The sequence below is a fragment of the Sceloporus occidentalis genome, unplaced genomic scaffold (assembly GCF_023333645.1).
Source record: "Sceloporus occidentalis isolate IW3139 unplaced genomic scaffold, rSceOcc1.0.p SCAF_2, whole genome shotgun sequence".
NCBI classification, from domain to species: domain Eukaryota; kingdom Metazoa; phylum Chordata; class Lepidosauria; order Squamata; family Phrynosomatidae; genus Sceloporus; species Sceloporus occidentalis.
This window is the reverse complement of record NW_028316982.1, coordinates 227,040,590-227,061,745: the sequence shown is the minus strand read 5'-3', so window position 1 is coordinate 227,061,745 and position 21,156 is coordinate 227,040,590.

Genomic DNA, 21,156 nt, shown 5'->3' with positions numbered 1-21,156 from the left:
GGCTTGTGGCCTGGCAGTCTCCTCTCCTCCTGGGTGATGTAGGTGCGGCGAGGCATCTTCTTCCAGAAGAGGCCCGTCTCGTCGCAATTGAAGACTTGCTGCGGGACGTAGCCTTCCTCCTCCACCATGGCCTTGAACTCGACGACGAATGCTTCGGCGGCCTGGTGGTCTGCGCTGGACGCCTCGCCGTGACGGACGACAGAGTGGATCCCGGTCCTCCTCTTGAACCTCTCGAACCAGCCACGTGATGCTTTGAAGTCCGGGGTGGCTGGCTCCTCCTGCGAAGAAGTTCCTTCGCCTGCCTCCTTGCTGGCCAGGTCTTCGAAAATGGTGGTGGCCTTCTCGCAGATGACCGAGGTGGTCACAGTGTCCCCGACTCGCTCCTTTTCCTTGATCCAGAGGAGAAGCAGGCGCTCCATCTCCTCGTGCTTCGGTGTCCTCTGCTTGGCAATCGTCGTCACGCCTTTCGCTGGAGCCACAACAGCTCTGATGGCCTCCTTCTGCTTGAGGACAGTGCCAATTGTCGAAGGGTTTCGTCCATACTCCTTGGCAATGTCCACCAAGCGCACGCCCCTCTCGTGCTTGGCGATGATTTCCTTCTTGTCCTCCAAGGACAAGGGAGCCCTCTTCTTCTTCTCACCGCTTGGCTTGGGAGCCATAGCTCAAGCGTAAAAAGGACAAAAGGCACAGGCACTGAGCAAAAGCCACAATTGGAAACCACCCCCACCCCCATGGTCACACTCTCTGGCCCAAACTTGCAAAAGTCACACCCCACACTCTCAAATCATCACAGCCATGAGCACAGCACCCCAGAACACAAACCCATAGGCCAGAAACCCAAAATCTGAAAATGCAACCCCAAAGTCACACTGTCTGGCCCACACCAAAGCAAGGCCAAACTTGCAAAACTCACACCCCACACTCTCAAATCATCACAGCCATGGCCAAAGCACACAAGAACACAAGCCCATAGGCCAAAACCCCCAAATCAGAAAATGCCACCCTATGGTGAGAGTCTCTGGCCACATGCGACCATGGCCAAAGTTTTAAAAGTCACACACCACACTTTGAAAACAGCAGAGCCATGAAGAAATCAAGGCAGCAAATGAAGCCCATCATCCACAAATCAGAGCATGCCACCCAAACAGCAAAAAAACCCAAAAAAAGCAACCCAGCACCTCAAGCCCATCATCCACAAATCAGAGCATGCCACCCAAACAGCAAAAAAACCCAAAAAAAGCAACCCAGCACCTCAAGCCCATCATCCACAAATCAGAGCATGCCACCCAAACAGCAAAAAAACCCAAAAAAGCAACCCAGCACCTCAAGCCCATCATCCACAAATCAGAGCATGCCACCCAAACAGCAAAAAAACCCAAAAAAAGCAACCCAGCACCTCAAGCCCATCATCCACAAATCTGAACATGCCAGTAGCAAAACCCACAATCCACACTTTGAAAAAAAAAAAACCCAGCACCCCACAGCAAAAGCATGGTCACACTGTCTCACCCCACCCCACCCCACAAGAAGAAGGTAAAAATCCATCCACCTACCTGTAGAGAAATTCCTGATGGCCGGTCTTGATCCGAAGAATACAGTACACCTGGCAAAGGCTAAGGCAGAAAGCCAGGAAAAGTCCAGACCAACAGTGGAACCAAGTTAGAGCTCAGAAGAAACTCTTGCTCAGACAGTCCACAAGGCCAGACAAAGGAGCAGATCAATGGAAGCCGGCTTTTGTATCTCAAGCCAGGCCACCCCCCCAATTTCGTTAGCCAATCCAGATGATCAGCTTGATTTCTCAAGCCAATCACTGCTGCTAACGAAATTCAAAATTCGCGCCAAAGCTAACCCCTAACCCAGCCCCCTTAGGTTTCCGTTAGCCCTGGAAATCCCTGGAAAGCCTGTAGCTGCACTTTGCATCATTTGAATTTCGCGCCGAAATGAATTTCGTAACCCGAAAAATATTTCGTAACCCGAAACAGTTTTTTCCAATCCACGTTTTTCGTATCCCGGAAATTTCGTAACCCGGTCATTTCGTATCCCGGGGCACCAGTGTAGTAGTGAACTTGAACATATTCATTTTTTAGTACTCTTTCAATAAGTCACTCCATGAGTGCATCCCTTTTGCTGTTTAGGAGTCTACAGGGCGAGACCTTTTTGCTACCTGAGACAGAACAGCAAATGGTGCTCTGGCTGCCAGCATCTTGCTACAATCTGCAAGTCTTAATTGATTTATTGTGACAATTGCAGGCTCATCAGCGGGTCTATGGATTTACTAGCTTCCTCCAAGTCTGTGTGGCACCAGGACTCACCCTCCACTCTGCTTTGCTTCCACTATCTAGCTAGAAACAAGTAAACCAGATTAAATGTTTCTCATCCTGTCTCCAAAAGTAAATGAGGAGGAACAATCCCCTCATTTTACATTGATCTGGGAACAGCTATTCAGCTAATATTTCTGTTAATTTCCTAACAGAAAATTATGTTCTTCATGTCTGGTGGTTGTTTGAATAACAAGCTGTCATCAGCATTCTCTCTTTCTCTCACACACATTCTTTCTTTCTCTATGAAGATTTTCACACCAACTCTTAAGCGCTAGTAAATCACCTCTAAAATGTTGAGGAAACACACGTGTGTGAAAGCTTGGCATGCTTCCTCATTGTCAGGAAATCATTGGCTCCCTCTAGCATCACTGAATTGTTCCAGGAGAGGGGATTTCCTCTGAATGCAAAGTCTGCGTTCAGAGGAAATCCCCTCTCCTGGAATGATGCAGTGATACTGGCAGGAGTTGATGATTCCCTGAAGATGAGGAAGCGTGCCAGGCTTTCACACACACACACACACACACACACACACACAACATTTTAGAGGTGATTTTCCAGCGCTTAAGAACTGGTATGAAAATCTTCTCTGTCTTCATGTCACCTGGAATTTTATAGGGTTCATATGGAACCCAGGAATTTCATAGGGCTTTCTTAGACAAGGAATTCTCCGAATTGGTTTTTCCAGTTCCTTCCTCTGAAATATAGCCTACAGTACCTAGTATTCGTGGGTTACCCACGTACTATCCAAGTACTAACCGATGTTGATCCTGCTTAGCTTCCAAGATCAAGTAGGATCTTTTTAGTAATTCATTTAATGACATCACCAAGGTGTTTCCTTAGGTTTCAGGTTTTGAACTGGATACCTCAGGGCCTGGGATGATCCTGAATTGACAACCCTACTCCTAAATCAAGATGCATAGTAGCAAACGCCAGCAACATTATTTAGGCACAACAGGCTAAAATTCCCTTTCCTCAACCCTCACAATATATGCAATAATAACAAAGTAAAGCATTAAGAATTTGCTTTTCATGACATCCCATGTTTCCTGCTAGAGAAAGATTATCTCATCAGCTTCAATGAATCCTAAGTGATTTCCTCACTGACTGCCAGCTCTTGCAATAGTCCGAGAATAGAATTAGACATTATCATAGCAATTGATATTTACAGTGCAGTCTTATAAAATCTGGAAACATTACTTTACTGGATGACACCTTCTATAAGACACCAATGACTGAGGTCTTCTGAAGGATTTCATTCAATAATATAATTTTTGTAAATTGTGAGCAATGCAAAGAAATCAGGAAGAAAGGGGTAGGGCACTTGTAGATGAAACGTAAGTGAGTGGAGTAAAAGTGAATTTGATTTTCACCCAGTCATTCGTCTCCCTCTCTTTTACTTTCATCCCAGCAGTCTTATTTCCAGTTTTGTGCTCTGGATTTGTGTGTGAGATTGTGACTTGTCATGCTGAGGGCCAGGGTATTTATGGGAGAGAACCTGATGAGGAAAGAGAGAAACATCTCCCTACTTACTAATTTTCCTGTTGACACTCTCTCCAAATACCATCCCAGCATTATAAACAAAATACAGGACATGGGGAAAAAATTGATGGACTTCTGATGGGTTTCTGTTACTTTAATGCTTGTGTAGAAGAGTAGATTTTAGAATATATTGTTTGTTTCCTGGTTGAATGACAAGCAGCTCCTGTTGAAATCCATTCTTCTACACAACCACTAAAAGTACAGAAGTCCTCTCCTGTTTTCAGTATGCCATCCCTATATAGGACCCTCCCCACATGGCTTCCTTCCTATGTGTAACTCCACCTTAACTTATCTTCCTGCTCTGCACTAGAGTTAGGCTTGATTTTTGTTTCTTCCTGATCTTCACTAGAGTCAGACTTGATCCTGTAATAGCTCTGAAGTATTTTCTCTTAGTTCTACACTATATTTGGCCTCACAATCAGTCCATTTCCAGTGGACAGCTGTTCCCATTATGAAGCTGAAGTCAATAATTAATCAGTAGCCTTTTTTGCAGTCTTAGCAGAGAGGACAGATTCAGAATAGAAATGTCAGCTCCAGCAGAAATTTATTATAACTTTTTATTTCATCCTTCCTCCAAGCGGCTCAGGGTGCCTGACATGCTTCTCTCCCTACTTTCTTGATCATGATCTCAAGAACTCTGTGAGCTAAGATAGGTTCAAATACTCACACTGCCATGGTATCTCAGCCAGGTTGTTGTGAAGATAAAGTAGGGGAAGAGAACCATGTATGCTTCCTTGAGGTCTTTAGAGGAAAAGTTAGACCAAAATGTAGCAAATATATATAAATTAAATTAAGATTCTGTCTATCTCTCTTCTACTACATCACATGAAAATGGCTGACTGGACTTCCACCAGTATTATATAAGTAATAGATTTTTAAAATTCCGCATTTCAATATACTCAACTGCAAAAACTATTACAAACTGCAATTACTTGTACCTAGAAGAAATCATCATTAATACCTGTGGTGCCTTTCTTGTAATTTGGATGCAGAGAAGGGGAGAGAAGACTACCATCGATCCATATACCTGATGATGAGCCGAAGCATACAGACCTACTTAGTTTAATTTGACATGTTCTCAAGCTAGCATGTACAGGATTATGGTGGCAATTTTGAACATAATCTTTCCTATGATAATATTGTTAGGAAGGATCGAATTAGGGGAATTTAATTAGCTCAAATTTATGAGAGGCATGTCCTAACAATGCACGTAGCGGATCGTGTCCCTATGTGTATACCAGAGGTCATCTAGTCCAACCCCAAGAAACAGAGACTCCAATGCCAATGAGCTGCAATTAGAATATAAACATTTATTAAAGCCACACAACAAAAGGGATCATGCACGAACACACACATTCAATGTTAAGCAAGGGAGGGGGAGAGTTTAGGAGTAAAGGAGAAAGGATAGAGGCACCGTTGAAATGTTTACCTTAGGAGTCGTCTCCAAAGTGATGGATGTGAGTGATGGGGGATGGTGAGACACTGCCGCGGAGAATGGGGAAAGCACGCAGCGACCGCAGTGGTTAGGAGCTGAGTTCCAGCAGGCAAAGCTAACTTAGAGGCCCAAAAGAGACAGTGAGCATTGGCTTAGCTCAAGTGATTTTGGCAGATCCCAGGGCTCAAGGTTCACAAGCTCGGAGCGAGGCGCCCTTACAAGCAAGGAATGAGGTTTGGAACTTCAGCTCAACAAGCCCAATGAGGGCAGAAATCTTGGTCCTATTTATACTGCGAAACCTATCCTCAGGCTATGGCTGCCTGGCAAACAAAGGTCTTGATGGCTATTTTTTGTCTAAGCTGAAACTTACACAATGGATACACAAAGAGGAGGTCTGACACCTTTCAGGGGAGACAAATACCTAGATGGCAGAGTTGTTTAAGACAATCACTCGCTCATTAGGAGAGAGGCAACTTCTTTGTCCTCTTCTCTTTGGGCTGCCTGCGAAACTTGTAGGGCAACTCCAAGAACTGGTTTCTTAAGGTTTAAATCTACCTTTTCCTATGACCAAGTCCAGCAAGGCTGGCTGGCTACGTGGTCAGCTCGCTTCTAGGGTAATGGCGGCTTGCGATGGGGTCAGTCAGGGGTCATGATTTTTGATCGCTTGGCACCCAAAATTTATATAAAACCAAACTTGGTAACAATATGATCCTCTAGGATACCAAATCTTTCTTTTCTTTTTAATTATTGATTCAAATTTAGATATAAGGCAGATTAACAAGCAACAGAGTTTGTAATACTGTGACAGCGGCAGGAATCACATATGCTCCATATAGACAGCAAGAAGTGACCAGCCACCTGAAGTTAAGCTGCTCTAAAACTTCCAGGTGAAATCTTGAGGATTGTACAAATATAATTATTGTTTATACAAGATCTTCAACCACTAAGTGATACAGTTGCTTGGTGCTTCCATGTCCTTGATGCTTGATAGTTACTCTGTCTTGATCTTGTAAAAAACAAAAGTAGGGGTGTGTTGTTCAGTTCTCTAATAGTCTGTTCATCTAAGCAAATATTATACAAATTTTCTGTGCAATGGTCCTTGGATACATGTGACCTGTACAAGATAGGCTTGGTGGTTTGGGTTTAATTACAGGTTAGAATGATTTAATGTGTCATTTCTCAACACACTTTAGAACAGGGGTGGGTAACTGTCAGGAGATCCATTTAAAAACAACAACTTTGGCTGCACCCAAACTGCAGAAATAATCTGGTTTGACACCACTTTATCTGCTATGGCTCAATGATATGGAATTCTGGGAACTGTAGTTTGTTGTGGCACCAGAGCTCTCTAACAGAGAAGACTAAATGTCTCACAAAACTACAGTTCCTAGAATTCCTTAGCATTGAGCCATGGCAATTGACGTGGTGTCAAACTGGATTATTTCTGCACTGCAGATGGATGTGTGTGTGTGTGTGTGTGTGTGTGTGTGTGTGTGTGTTTAACATTGGGGCATTTTTACCATTTTTGTGAAACCCTAGGCTTTTTTAGGTCACGTGGATATCTTTTAAAACAGAAAGTGGCCCAGGAATCATTTCAAGTTCACTTTCTGTTTAACACACACATGCACATGCACATGCATGCACACACAGCTGAAGTACCCTTGGATCCACAAAAGTAGCCATGATGCAGCAAAGACCCATGGACAACAGTTTGCCCACTCCTGCTTTAGAGGAACCGGCTGCTGGTACAAAGGGATGCGGCTGATAAAATTATTTCCCCTCAAGTGGGAATCTTCTGGACTTCAAGCAGAAACAAAGCTACTTTAAAAGAAAAAGGTAATATATATGTCATAATGAGTCTCACCCCACCCAACTACTTTCTCAGATGGCAGCCCAACTGATCTTTTTGCTCCCACCGCTGCCACCAGTTATGTGAAGGTGATGGCCACTATCCCATTAATTCTTCAATGTAAGACTCAAACTTGGGATTCTCTTAAGTGTCTCCTGCACTATAGCTCTCTTTAGAGGTCATAGCAAGGGAACTCAGCTTGTGACACAACTTATTCTTTTGAGCTGGGAAAATTCTGACACAGACAAGGCACATGGAGTTATTCAGAAGCATCAGAAGTTCAATGCAAAGAGATTTTTCACCATTTCCACCAGATTACCTATATGCAGTTACCTTTTTAATTGAAAATATTAATTGTGGAGAAGCATGGCTACCTTCCTGCATAATAATAAACATACTGTCAATATGAAAAAAACTTGGCCAAATGAGCATATATGTATTATAGTTTACACTTAGAACTTTATCACATCAGAACTTGTAACGTTCCCATCGAGTTCCGAAAACGTTCCATGGCAGAATGATCTGGGAACAGGACTTATTGTATTTGAGATGTAAGAACAGGATGATAACGTAACGGGAACACATTATATCGCACAGCACCCCCTTCAAATGGGTGCTTTTGCCGAGTGTGTTCTCATATTGTACTGCTGTGGTGTATGTACATTTCTTTAGCTGGGGCGTGATGCCGTGATGTCATCGCTGTATCATCTTTTTACCTCAGACAACATCCAGTTACAATTATATACACACACACACGGATATATCTATATACATACATACACACACATATGCTTCTGTGTGTGTGTGTGTGTGTGTGTGTGTACCTATCTATCTCCATAATACACACACACATGCATCTGTGATTATATCATGAATGCATATATCTATCTTTTATATTAATATATATGTATTTATCAATACCAATTTAATATAGATAGATAGATATACATGCATATACATATCACACATATACTGTATGTGTGTGTGTGTATATATACATATGTACATAAACACACACACACGTGTGTGTGTGTATATATATCCATATGAAATAAAAAAATCACATGTAAACATTTGTTTAAATATGATGTGGGGGGAAACCGTTTCTGCTTTGAGGAAAAGCATTCCGACATGTTAACATGGTGCTGAGTCATACCTGGAAGAACATTAGACTTTTTGGATGCTCTAGGACTGCAGAGGAGGAAATTGTCTCAGCCAATCAGGACACGAGGACTGACAGAATGGATATAAGAATAGATAGGATTACGACACTAACTTTTTATGTATATATGATAACGTTCCATCTGTCTGAGAACTGTTTTACAGCGTTCCAGGGTGGGAACGATGAAAAACAATTCTCAGACAGATGGAACGTTATCATATATACATAAAAAGTATGTATCGTTCTCACCCTGGAACGCTGTTGGAACACTTTGAGCTCAGAATGGGAACTCAATGGGAACCAAACCGTGCAATAAACTTCACTGTGCTCCATTCTCATTTGGTTCCTGGAACATTATCATAATGCTATGCAATAAAGTTCTCTGACTCTTAGGCTACATCTGCACTGCAGAAATAGTCCAGTTTGACAGAACTTTAAGTGTCATGGCTCAGTACTATGGAATTCTGGGAACTATAGTTTGTTGTAGCACCAGAGCACTCTGACAAAGGGGTTGTTCCCACTTAATATTTGAAATGATTTAAAATACAACATTTTTAATAAAACCGATTCAAAATAACCCTGGTGTTATCTCGCGTTCCGAAACGCGTTATTCTTCGTTCCCATCTGGTTATTTACATCGAAGTTTTTACCTGCAAGCGTTCCTACTTGGCATGAAATCGGTGTTTAAATAAATCGATTCTTCTCCTCCATACCTTATTTGGAGCTGTCAATCAATAGTACGTCAGAATGACGTAACGTTAATCCGGAATATTTGGAAGCAATTTATCTTTTGGCATCGTTTCCATTTCATTGACTGTTTGTGAATCGATGTATTTTTGGCGGGTTTTTTTCCCCAAATGGACCAATGAAGGTGCTTAATCGCTCAAACGTCCTCTTCTGTGTCTCCCCATATTACCTGCCATAACTCAGTGCTAGGGAATCCTGGGAATGGTAGTTTATTATGGCACCAGCACTCTCTGGCAGAGGAGGATAAATGACTCACAAACACAACAGTTCACATAATTCCTTATTACTGAGCCAGGGCGGGTTAAGGGGTCTCAAACTGTATTATTTCTACAGTGGGTTTGGAACTACAGATGAGGGTTTTTTCATAAATTAAAAAAGTTGTTACTTTATAATTACCATATATATATATATATATATATATATATATATATATACACACACACACACACACACACACACACACACACACACCCATATGCATATATATATATATATATATATATATATATACACATGTGTGCAAACACACACACAAAAATATGTGTATATATATACCTATATGTTTGTGTGTTTATGCATTTATATATATATATATGCATGTGTGTGTGAGTATTCATATATAATCGTGTGTGTGTGTGTCCGTCGGTCTGTCTGTCTGTAGTGTGTGTGTGTGTGTGTGTGTGTGTGTGTGTGTGTGTGTTTGCCAAATCGGATCAAGGAGGAGAAGGCAGTGGGTTTCAGTGGGTAGAGACTGTTCTGCATCCAAAGCCCAGGGTTGGAAAACGGGATCAAGGAGGAGAAGGCAGTGGGTTTCAGTGGGTAGAGGGAAGGAGAAGTTGGCACGGGCCGTTTCTCCTTCCCTCCCCGCCTTCCCAAACCGAAGGCATCGCTGCCTTGGGTCTGAGATGGCAAGGAGGGAAGGAGAAGTTGGCTCGGGCCGTTTCTCTTTCCCTCCTTGCCTTCCCAAACTGAAGGCATCGCTGCCTTGGGTCTGAGATGGCAAGGAGGGAAGGAGAAGAGTCATAATCCAGCACTCAAACCCCTTTCAACACGCTGGCGATTACTATGCTATGAGAAAGAGAGAGAGAGAGAGATGCAGACAGACTAATTAGATAGGTACATTGGCTAGACAGAGAGATAGACTGGATAATTAGATAGATAGATAGATAGATAGATAGATAGATAGATAGATAGATAGATAGATGTATATGGGTAGATAAATACATACATGGTTGGACAAACAGAGAGACAGACAGGATACATACAGATGGATGGATAAATAGAGAGATTTAAACACTGGCTAAATAGACTGAAATAGAATAGAATGGACTGTCTTGGGAGCCATGAAGCAGGGATTTCCTGAGAAACCCATCCCATAGTTCCTCTGGAAAGAGCTTCGGTTCCCTAAATTCGCTTTGTACGCCCCATGGGGAGAGACAGCCCGCTTGGGCTCTGATCTCGCCCAGGCAGGGAAGGGAAGGCTCCTCGCTTAAAGCGCTGAAGAGATTAAGCGCCTGTAAACCATTAAAATAAAAAATAAAAAAAATCCTTATCTCTTATTGAAAGACCAGCGGACAAAGGGGTGAGGGAAGCAAAAATGGCGACAGCCACGACGGATGGGGACAGAAAGGGCAACTCCCCCAAGGCCAGCCCCATCGCACTCCGCTCCTCCCATCCAGCTAACCCTATTTCAAAGGCTGTAGTTCCTATTTAAATGCTCCGGTTCCTAACTCGAATCAAGGGAAAAACGAAGGTCAGACCCTACATCTTTTTTAACGCGCGTTAAAAGATGAAAACTCGATTCAAAATTTTAAACCGCTCTACGATTCGATTTGTAGTGGGGACGATTGCGGGTTGCTCTAGAACCGTTCTAGTTTAAATCGGATCCTAATAGGAACGCCACTCCTTGGATTCGATTAGGAACGCGGGGTTTCACCTAGTGGGAACATCCCCAAAGAAGGCTAAATGTCTCACAAAACTACAATTCCAGGAATTCATTGACTCATGGCAATTAAAGTGGTGTCAGACTGGATTATTTCTGCAGTACAGATGCAGCCTTAGTTCTGTTTATATTTGTGTAGTTTCAGACTAGTTTTAGACTCAAAAAACTAACTTTAGAATAAGTCCCACTGAACTCAGGGGGACATACAGCCAGCCCTCTGTATCCACAAATTCTGCATCCATAGATTGAACCATCCTTGGCTTGAAAATATTCAACAATTAAAAAATCCAAAAAGTAAGCCTCAATTTTGCCATTTTACATAAGGGACACCATTTAACTACACCACTGCATATATTGGGACTTGAATATGCATAGAGCTTGGTATCTGTAGAGAGGGGGGGGAAGTGTCCTGGAACCGAACCCCAGAGGATACTGGGCCCCAAGATCCCACTGTACAACTTAATTAGCATGTAGAGGATTGATCTGTAAAGATTTGCAAAGCTAATCTCAATGTAAAATTCCATTCCCCTAGCTCTGAGTCACTTACACACCTCCATCTCAGGTACAAAGATTATAACTAAATATATGGCATACGTCAGCAACAGATGATAAGCTCAAAACCGGCTCTGTGAAAGTTAGAGTTTTACATACACAGCATGATTAAATTATTGCAGTAACAGTCATCATCTTGACAGATTTCTTGTTTCGACTACAGTTAATGGGTTTTTCAATAACCATGTTTCTGTTTATAGAGAGACTATGCAGGTGATTCACTGTGGGTAATATTGCTATCTAGAAAATATCATTATTGATAGATATGCCTTTGAAACTAAAGGTGACATTTTAGCAGTCTCCCTAACAAGAATACTACTGACAGAGATTGAACTTTATTTTTATGATTTAAACATAGAAAGCACCGGGTCTCCCTGGATGTGGCTCATGAAGCACAGCTTGATGTATTGTCTTCCCTGGTTGAGCCCTATTCAAAGGAAACTCTGCAGTAGTTGGTTTTGATTAATTCCTTCATTTGACTGCAAGAAGGACAGACAGAGCTTAGCTTGGAAACATTGCTTTTTTGGACTATGAATTCCTTAATTTTCCACCCGTCATGGCCAGCAAGAGTCTGGGAGCTGTGGTCTCAAAAAGTCACTTTGCAAGTTCTAATTCCAACCATGCACCCAGTTAACAACTTATCTGAGACTGGTGAATGCAAGAATATAATTGCTGTTATAGAACTGAATCCTAACCACAATAATTTAGGTGTGTGTCCCCAATCATACACACATTTTTCAGACCACTATAAATAGCTATAGTGTCAAGATTCAAGAAGTTGTTACATTATCACAGCTTATTATAGGATATGTAACATCCATATCTTGCTAGCATAATATGACTGCTGACTGCTGTGGTATGGTGTTGCAGAAACAACTGTTATGAATTGAATATTTTTTAAAAAAAATTCAGATTCAGAGTAGCTTTGACTTCCGCACACCATAGCTGGGTTTACAGCTTGTTATGCCAGAATGGTTACTTTTTGATATTTAAAAGATTTTCTCAGGAGACTGAGACATGTCATCTCCAGATGTTGATGGGTGACAACTCCCAACAGTATAAACAGTGTCTGAGAATAATGAAAGCTATAGTTCATTGCTTCAATAATACCTGGAGGGTTATATTCAAAGATTTAGCCATATTAGTCTGTAGAATAAGTATGTAGAGAGATTTGCAGCACCTTTGAGACTAATTCAGACTATATGCTCCTCATCCCAGTTCTAGATATTCTACACATCCTGCTTTTCAGTAAGAATTATGTGTGTGCATGCTGTTCATAAGCTGAGTTGTCCCTAGAATCATAGGTGTGTTACAGACCACCCATTTGGGGCGGCCTATAACCAGCCCTTTCCCCGCCGGATCAGGGCCGCAGCTGGCACAACGGCAGCCTCCGAGGCCCCGATCCGCCGCTTTCCAGTTGTAGTGAGGGACTCACCTTGGTGGAGAGAGCTGAAGGGACTAAGGGCAGCCAGGTGGTAGAGGTTGAGGGGGAGGGGAGAGAAGACCCAGGGGCGGAGCCGGTGGGAGGGGAGGAAAAAGCCCTGGAGGATATAAAGGAGGAAGGGTCGAGGCGTGCGGGGTGGAAGGGAGGTCACGGAAGAGCTGGTCGGGCAGCTGCGGCCAAGCAAGGGAAAGGACAGGCAGGAAGGAGCCCCAGGAGGGACAGCGTCCCAGTGTCTCTGCAGAGAAGGCCACCTGGTCGGAGACGGGGACCCCACGAGGAGGTACGGCTGAGGAACCCCAGGGAGGAAGGGGACTTTGCCTACTCGGACACCAAGGAGTGGTCTACGAGGGGCCTTCAAGACTTGGAGGACGAATGGTGGGATCCCAAGGGGGAGCATTGGGAGACGGGCTCGACACTGAAGGAGAGGGAAAAGGCTAAGATAGAGCCCCTAGAGAAGTGTCTAGGGGGCTGTAGGGCCGAAGGGCGCAACACCGAACTCGTGAGCCCCACCCTGCAGGGAGAAGGACTGGAGGAGTAGTCGGGCTGACAGCCCAGCGCTCAGTTTGGACTTTTGGGTCTGAGGTTTTGTTTTGTGTTTGCCTAGGGGTTAAGGAACTGTTCCTATTAAAGGTTATTTTTTCTGCCGCACGGGCTGTGTAAGTTTGTTGCACACGTGGAGGAGGCTAGAGAGGAGGAGCCTACAACTCCACATTATGCAGCCCGTGGCGCCGGCCCTGCCCACATTGGTGGAGAATGCAGGCACCGCCGCTCGGGTGGGGCCAAGGTCTAATCAGGAACAGTTGTTTTTATGGTTTGCTGAGCAGCAGCAAATTCTGCTGCAGCATGTGTCCTCCCAGCAAATGAGGGTCTTGGAACAAGTTTGCAATGCCCAAAAACAGGCCCAGGAGCAATTGGTCACGAGACTGGTGGATCTCTGGAGGAGCAGAGGAGTGAGAAAGGGGACTGACCTGGACTGTGGGGTTGAATCCCCCGAAACTTATGAAGATGGGGCCCCAGGACGATGTCGAGGCCTTTTAGAATTCGTTTGAGTGGGTGGCTACTGCCGCGCAGTGGCTGCAGGAACAGTGGGCCCTGATTTTGACTCCATGCCTTATAGGCCCAGCTCAGGAAGCCGTGGACACGATGCCCACTGCGGATGCAATAGATTACTGTAAAGGAAAGGAAATGATATTGCAAACACTCAACATATCAGAGGAAATGTATCGTTTGAGGCGGAGGGACTTGCGTTGGAAACAGATCCAGTCCGTACTTTTATGCCCGTTTGTAACGGGCCATAGAATCGTAGAATTGGAAGAGACCACAAGGGCCATCCAGTCCAACCCCCTGCCATGCAGGAAATCACAATCAAAGCATCCCTGACAGATGGCCATCCAGCCTTTGTTTGAAGACCTCTAAGGAAGGAGACTCCACTACACTCTGAGGGAGTTTGTTCCACTGTCGAACAGCCCTTACTGTCAGGAAGTGCCTCCTAACGTTGAGGTGGAATCTCTTTTCCTGGAGCGTACATCCATTGTTCCGGATCCTAGTCTCTGGAGCAGCAGAAAACAAGCTTGCTCCCTCCTCAATATGACATCCCTTCAAATATTTAAACAGGGCTATCATATCACCTCTTAACCTTCTCTTCTCCAGGCTGAACATCCCCAGCTCCCTGAGTCATTCCTCATAGGACATGGTTTTCAGACCCTTCACCATTTTAGTCGCCCTCCTTTGGACACGCTCCAGTTTCTCAATGTCCTTTTTGAATTGTGGTGCCCAGAACTGGACACAGTATTCCAGGTGGGGCCTGACCAAAGCAGAATAGGGTGGTGCTATTACTTCCCTTGCTCTAGACACTATATTTCTATTGATGCAGCCTAAAATTGCATTGGCCTTTTTAGCTGCCGCGTTGCACTGTTGACTCATGTTCAACATATGGTCTACTTGGACTCCTAGATCCCTTTCACGTGTAGTTTCATTCAGCCAGGTGTCACCCATCCTATATCTGTGCATTTCATTTTTCCGCCCTAAGTGCAGTACCTACATTTGTCTGTGTTGAATTTCATTTTGTTAGCTTTAGCCCAGCTTTCTAGTCTGTTCAGGTCATTTTGAATCTTGATCTTGTCCTCTGGGGTATCAGCTACTCCTCCTAATTTGGTGTCATCTGCAAATTTGATAAGTATGCCCCCAATTTTGTCCTCCAAGTCATTGGGCCCAGGACAGACCCCTGTGGGACCCCACTTGTCACTTCTCTCCAGGATGAAGAGGAGCCATTGTTGAGCACCTTTTGGCTTCGGCCGGTCAACCAATTACAAATCCATGTAACATTTGCCTTGTCTAGCCCACATTCTACAAGCTTGTTTGCAAGAATATCATGGGGAACTTTGTCAAAGGCCTTACTGAAATCCAGATATACTATATACACAGCATTCCCTTCATCTACCAAGCTGGTAATTTTATCAAAAAAAGAGATTAGATTTGTCTGGCATGACTTGTTTCTCTGAAACCCATGTTGACTTTTTGTGATTATGGAATTGCCTTCTAGATGTTCACAGACTCTCTGTTTAATGATCTGCTCTAGAATCTTTCCTGCTATTGATGTCACACTAACTGGACGATAATTGTTGGGATCCTCTTTTTTCCCCTTTTTGAAGATGAGGACAACGTTTGCCCTCCTCCAATCTGCTGGGACTTCCCCTGTTCTCCAGGAGTTCTCAAAGATTATTGCCAATGGTTCCGATATTATATTTGCCAGTTCTTTAATACCCTTGGATGTAGTTCATCTGGTCCTGGAGATACTACAATTCTATCCATGTCTACATAAGACTCAATCCTATTGAGTTCAATAGGATTTACTCTCAGGCAAGTGACTATAGGATTGCAATCTTAGGGCCAGAACAAACTGGCAAAATATGCTGGCTTCCTGGCATCTTAGGGCTGTAGCATATGCATGATGCACATCCCAAGCCAGCAGCAAGCCATCATAAAGCCACCTGCTCGTTTACACAGTGGCAGCTTTTTAGTGCCCTGGCAGTGCAGTGTTTAGATGTCACATGCCACAGGAGCTCAGAAAAGCCATGGCAGCAGAAACGGTACCCCTTTTCCAGTGCAAAAAGGAGTGGCATTTTGCCACCTCTTTCTGTGCCAGAAAAAAGCCAATCCAGTGCTCAAAGGGGTGCCATCAAGCTGCCCCTATATGGCCTTCTGTTTTGGTCCTTAGTTACAGCTAAGTGGGTGGCTACAGGATATTAAATGTTTAGTTTAAAGGGATAAAAAATGATATGAAGAAATAAGTTTCCCAGAGTAAATTAAAGTTTGTACACAGTGGCATATGTTTGATAATACTTTTCAATGTGTATTCTGCAAAATGCACATCTTTGCCGGCAAGATCCACTCATAAATAAGACAAAATGAAAATAGTTTAATTCATTCCATTTCAAGGTGTTCTGCTACTCTACATCATAAAATCTTCCACAGAAAAGTATGGCTTAAAAACATTCAAGAAAAAAAAACTAATCCAAACCTATGAAAGCTGGGTCAATATCATTATTGATAAATATCAGCTCATACCACCAGGCATAAAGCCATGAGCTATGTTTGTTATAGGACTTTCAAGCAGACTACTGAAGATTACCATAGTCATTTCTCCCATGTCTGGCTGAACTTGCTACCAGTCAGTTCTCATGTCATAGCAATAGTTATTCAAGCATGTTCATTAAGCAGGATATTTTAAAGGGTTGGACACAACCATAAGTTTTCTAGGCCTCACACAGGGAGGATTGTCATCAAAACTAACATTGTTGCATTAATGCCAACTCATTTCTTCTGGAATCCTGCTAATCTAATGAGGAACAGGGAATCACAAAACAAACTCATTATCCTTTTGTTGTCTGCATGAGCAAGATAGCTACTCACTTTTCTTTCCCTAATTAAAAACAACAACAATAAGCTTCAAAAGCTAGTGTTATGTATTTTACACCTTTAGATTTGTCTGAGAAGGTATCACCACTGTCTGTGCTTTGGATTATCTTGTATTTTGTTATATAGCCAACATTGCTGACCCTATAATTTTCCCTTCAAGGAGATACATGATATGTCTTTTCCTCTCCATTTTATCCATGCAGAGACCGTGTGAGGAAGGTTAGGCTTGGAGTCTGGTCCATAACTCGGTCTGGCATACATCTCTTGTGGTCTTATCACCTAGTTATGGTCACACTTAGGGGCTATGTGCACAAATGATAACATGAGGTTTGTCCCATTTTGAAACCTACATGTTTGAACAACTCGGTTGGCCACCACAAGAGAATCTGGAATGAAGTCACACTCCAGAGCTAAACACCACAGCAAAATAACCCTGGTTTGCTCTGGTTCAAGTTGTAAAGTGCGAACTCTAGCATCAGCGTGCAGACTGTGCACCAGTGTGGTGACAGGAGAAGGAATAGAAAAGCCACCAAAGGCATTGTTGCCCCTATTTTTTGTCACCTGCCTGTGAATCAATCACACATATGCACAAGTGGTCAGCTGCAGCATTGACCCATCACACCATCAACCCATTGCACAACCTGTAAAGTGAAATGATGACCAATATGGGGTGTTGTCAACAGTCTCTCTGGCTTTGCTTCGCGAATGAAGATTCAGGAAGGACTCATGCCGTGCTTTGTACAAGTGCTTTGGTGATTAAAAAGGCCAATCCGGGACAAACAGGTCCGGTTGCAGAAAGCACAGCGGAAAGTCTCTTTGGGTGATGTCTCCGGGTTGCAGTTCTTTCTGCGTTGTCGTTTCTCTTCGAGACTCGTTCAGCATAAGCTTTCGAAAAAAGCTGCAGCATTGTGGATAGTGCGCCTCCATGCCTCCCGATGCGAGGCCATTTTTGGTGATCAATTTGGCCAAGCCTGAGATGTTGTTTCAGGGAGTCCTTGTATCTCTTCTTTGGGGCGCCCCTCTTACACTGACTCGTGGCGAGTTCATCGTAGAATACTATGTTTGGGAGGCAATGGTCCTCCATCCTAGAAACGTGTCCTGCCCAGCACAGCTGCATCCTCAATAGCATGGCCTCAATGCTGGTGGTCCCTGCTTGCTCAAGGACAGCAACATTTGTCACATAGTCAGTCCAGTGTATATTTAGAATTGTGCATAAACAGCGCTGATGAAAGCTTTCAAGGAGTCGTAGGTGTTGGCAATAGGTGACCCATGTTTCAGACACATAGAGGAGAATAGACAGTACAATGGCTCTATATACACTGATTTTTGTGCTTCACCTCAAGTGTTTGTTACTCCAGACTCTTTTCTGAAGCCTTCCAAATGCACTCTATGCCTTTGCTAATCTGTGATCAATCTCTTTATCAATCTTGGCATCTGAGGAGATGATGCTTCCCAGGTAGGTGAACTGCTGAACAGACTTGAGCACAGATGTGCCTTCAGTGATGTGGAGATGGTAGTGTTCTTCCTTTGGTGCCGGCTGGTAGAGAACTTCCATTTTCTTCAGATTGACTTCCAGTCCAAAGAGCTCTGCAGCTGTTCCAAAACAAGATGTTTGGTGCTACAGAGCTGCTTCCGTATGGGCAACGAGGGCAGCATCATCAGCAAAAAGCAGCTCACAGACTAGATAGTTTAGAGTCTTAGTGCGGACGCTCAGGCGGCTTAAGTTAAACAGGCTACCATCAGTACAGTAGCATATATAAATGCCGTCTTCTTCTTTGAGATCTGCCGTAGCCCTTCAGAGCATCATGCTGAAGAAGATTGTAAATAGAATTGAAGCGAGAACACAACCTTGTTTCACACCATTAGTTATTAGAAAGGGCTCCGAGAGAGCATCACCATATCTGACTTGACCTTACTGGCCTTCATGTAGCAGGATGATCATTTTGAGGAATTTGGGGGGGCATCCTAGTCGTTCCAGGATCTGCCACAGACCTTTTCTACTCACAGTGTCGAAGGCTTTGGTGAGGTCGACAAATGTTACATAGAGTCCTTTGTTCTGCTCTCTACATTTCTCTTGCAGTTGTCTAAGGGCAAATACCATGTCTGTAGTGCTCCTATTAGCTCTAAAGTCACATTGGCTTTCAGGAAGAAGTTCTTCTGCAATAGCAGGGACTAATCTGTTCAGCAGTATCCTTGCATGGATTTTTCCAGCAATGGAGAGCAGTGTTATACCTCGATAGTTTGAGCAATCCGATTTTTCTCCTTTTTTCTTGTACAGGGTGATGATGACTGCATCTCAGAGATCTGATGGCAGTCCGCCTTTTTCCCAGCAACTCACAAGGAGCTCGTGGAGTTTAGCATGGAGTACATGACCTCCATGTTTCCAAGCTTCAGGTGGAATTCCATCAATCCCGGCTGCCTTGCCATTTTTCATCTGCTGTATGGCCTTAACGGTTTCTTCCAAAGTGGGGGCTATGTCCAATTCCTTCTTCATTGGTTGTTGTGTCATATGTTGCATAGCTGAGTCTTGGACTACTTGGTTGGCACTAAAGAGGCTTTGGAAATGTTCAGCCCATCAGTTCAGAATGGAAGCTTTATCTGTGATTAGTGTTTGACCATCTGTACTGTATAGGGAGCTTTGGACCTGTAATGTAGGTCCAAACACTGCTTTAAGAGCTTCATAAAATCCTCTGGAATCACCCAGATCTGCACAACGTTGTGTCTTTTCTGCTAAGTTGATCCACCACTTGTTCTGAATGTCTCGGAGTTTTTGTTGGAGTTGACTACATGCGAGATGAAAGGCTGCTTTTTTTACATGGCAGGATGGCTGGGCAAGGTGTGCCTGGTGAGCAGTTCTCTTCTTTGCCAACAGCTCCTGGATCTCTTGGTTGTTTTCATCAAACCAGTCTTGATTTTTCTTGATGGAGAATCGTAAGGATTCTTCTGCAGACAGCAGGATGCTGTTTTTGATATGTTGCCAAAGCACTGTAGGAGAAGAGTCCACAGGATGGTCTTCAAGTTTTGTTTGCAAATTTGCCTGGAAGTTGTCTCTCATGGCAGCTTGTTGAAGATTGTTGACTTGGAGTCTCCTCTTTAGGATGCCACCCCTCTTAGGTTTAAACTTAACATGAAGATTTAGTTTGCATCTTACGAGGCGATGATCTGTTTGACATTCTGCACTGGGCATCACTTCGGTATGACAGGCATCGCGAATATTTCTCTGGCGCACTAGGATGTAGTCAATGAGGTGCCAGTGTTTGGATCGGGGATGCATCCAGGTTGTCTTCAAGCTATCTTTCTGCTGAAAGATGGTGTTTGTAATAGTCAGCTGCTGTTCTGCACAAAATTCTAGCAGGAGGCGTCCATTATCATTACAGTTTCCAACACCATGCTTGCCTAAAACACCTTTCCAGGCTCCGAAGTTTTTTCCTACTCTGACATTGAAGTCACCAAGGATAATGATTTTGTCTTCTGCAGGGACTTTTTGTATAAGGTGGCGTAGGCCTGAGTAGAATTTGTCTTTCTCCGCAGGGTCGGCTTGCATAGTTGGGGCATATATACTGAAGAGAACAACATGTGGGAGGCATAAAGAGATAATGCGATCAGAGTGTCCTGTTGGCAAGGTTTCGAGTTTGGAGGCAATGGAGTTTTTGATCATGAAGCCTACACCTGAAAGATGTTTTTCAGTTTTGGGTTTGCCAGACCAGTAGAGTATGTAGCCGGCACCGTGTTCTTTAAGGCTGCCTTCCTTGAGGAGACGAACTTCACTAAGAGCAGCGATGTCGATGTTAAGTCATGACAGTTCATGGGCTATTAGAGCAGAACGGTTCTCAGGACGTCCACTATCTGCAGAATCTTGCATGGTTCTAATGTTCCAGCATGCAAGCGTTAGTCTATTTGCACTTTTGGAGGCTGGTGTGTGCCTTTGTCTCTTTGTCTTTGTTTGACTACATCAGAAGATGCCCGTTGGCCACGGCTAGCCAACCGGGTTGTTGGGGATGAGCTTTCTTTAGGCCACCTTTTCTAGGCCCCTCTCCATATGGAGCAAGCAGTGCTCTCCTTTAAAAATGCTGCTTGGTAATTTAACATGCTGCCGAACAAGACTGTCATCCTTGGGTCAGTCTCAAGTGACCAAAGTCCTGAACCGCCTGCATGCAGGGTTGGGTCTGCGGCTTCCAGTGCATCTTTACACCTGCCGTTGCGTCCCTCGCCTATCGCTACAGGGCTTTTTCGGAGATTGGATGTAT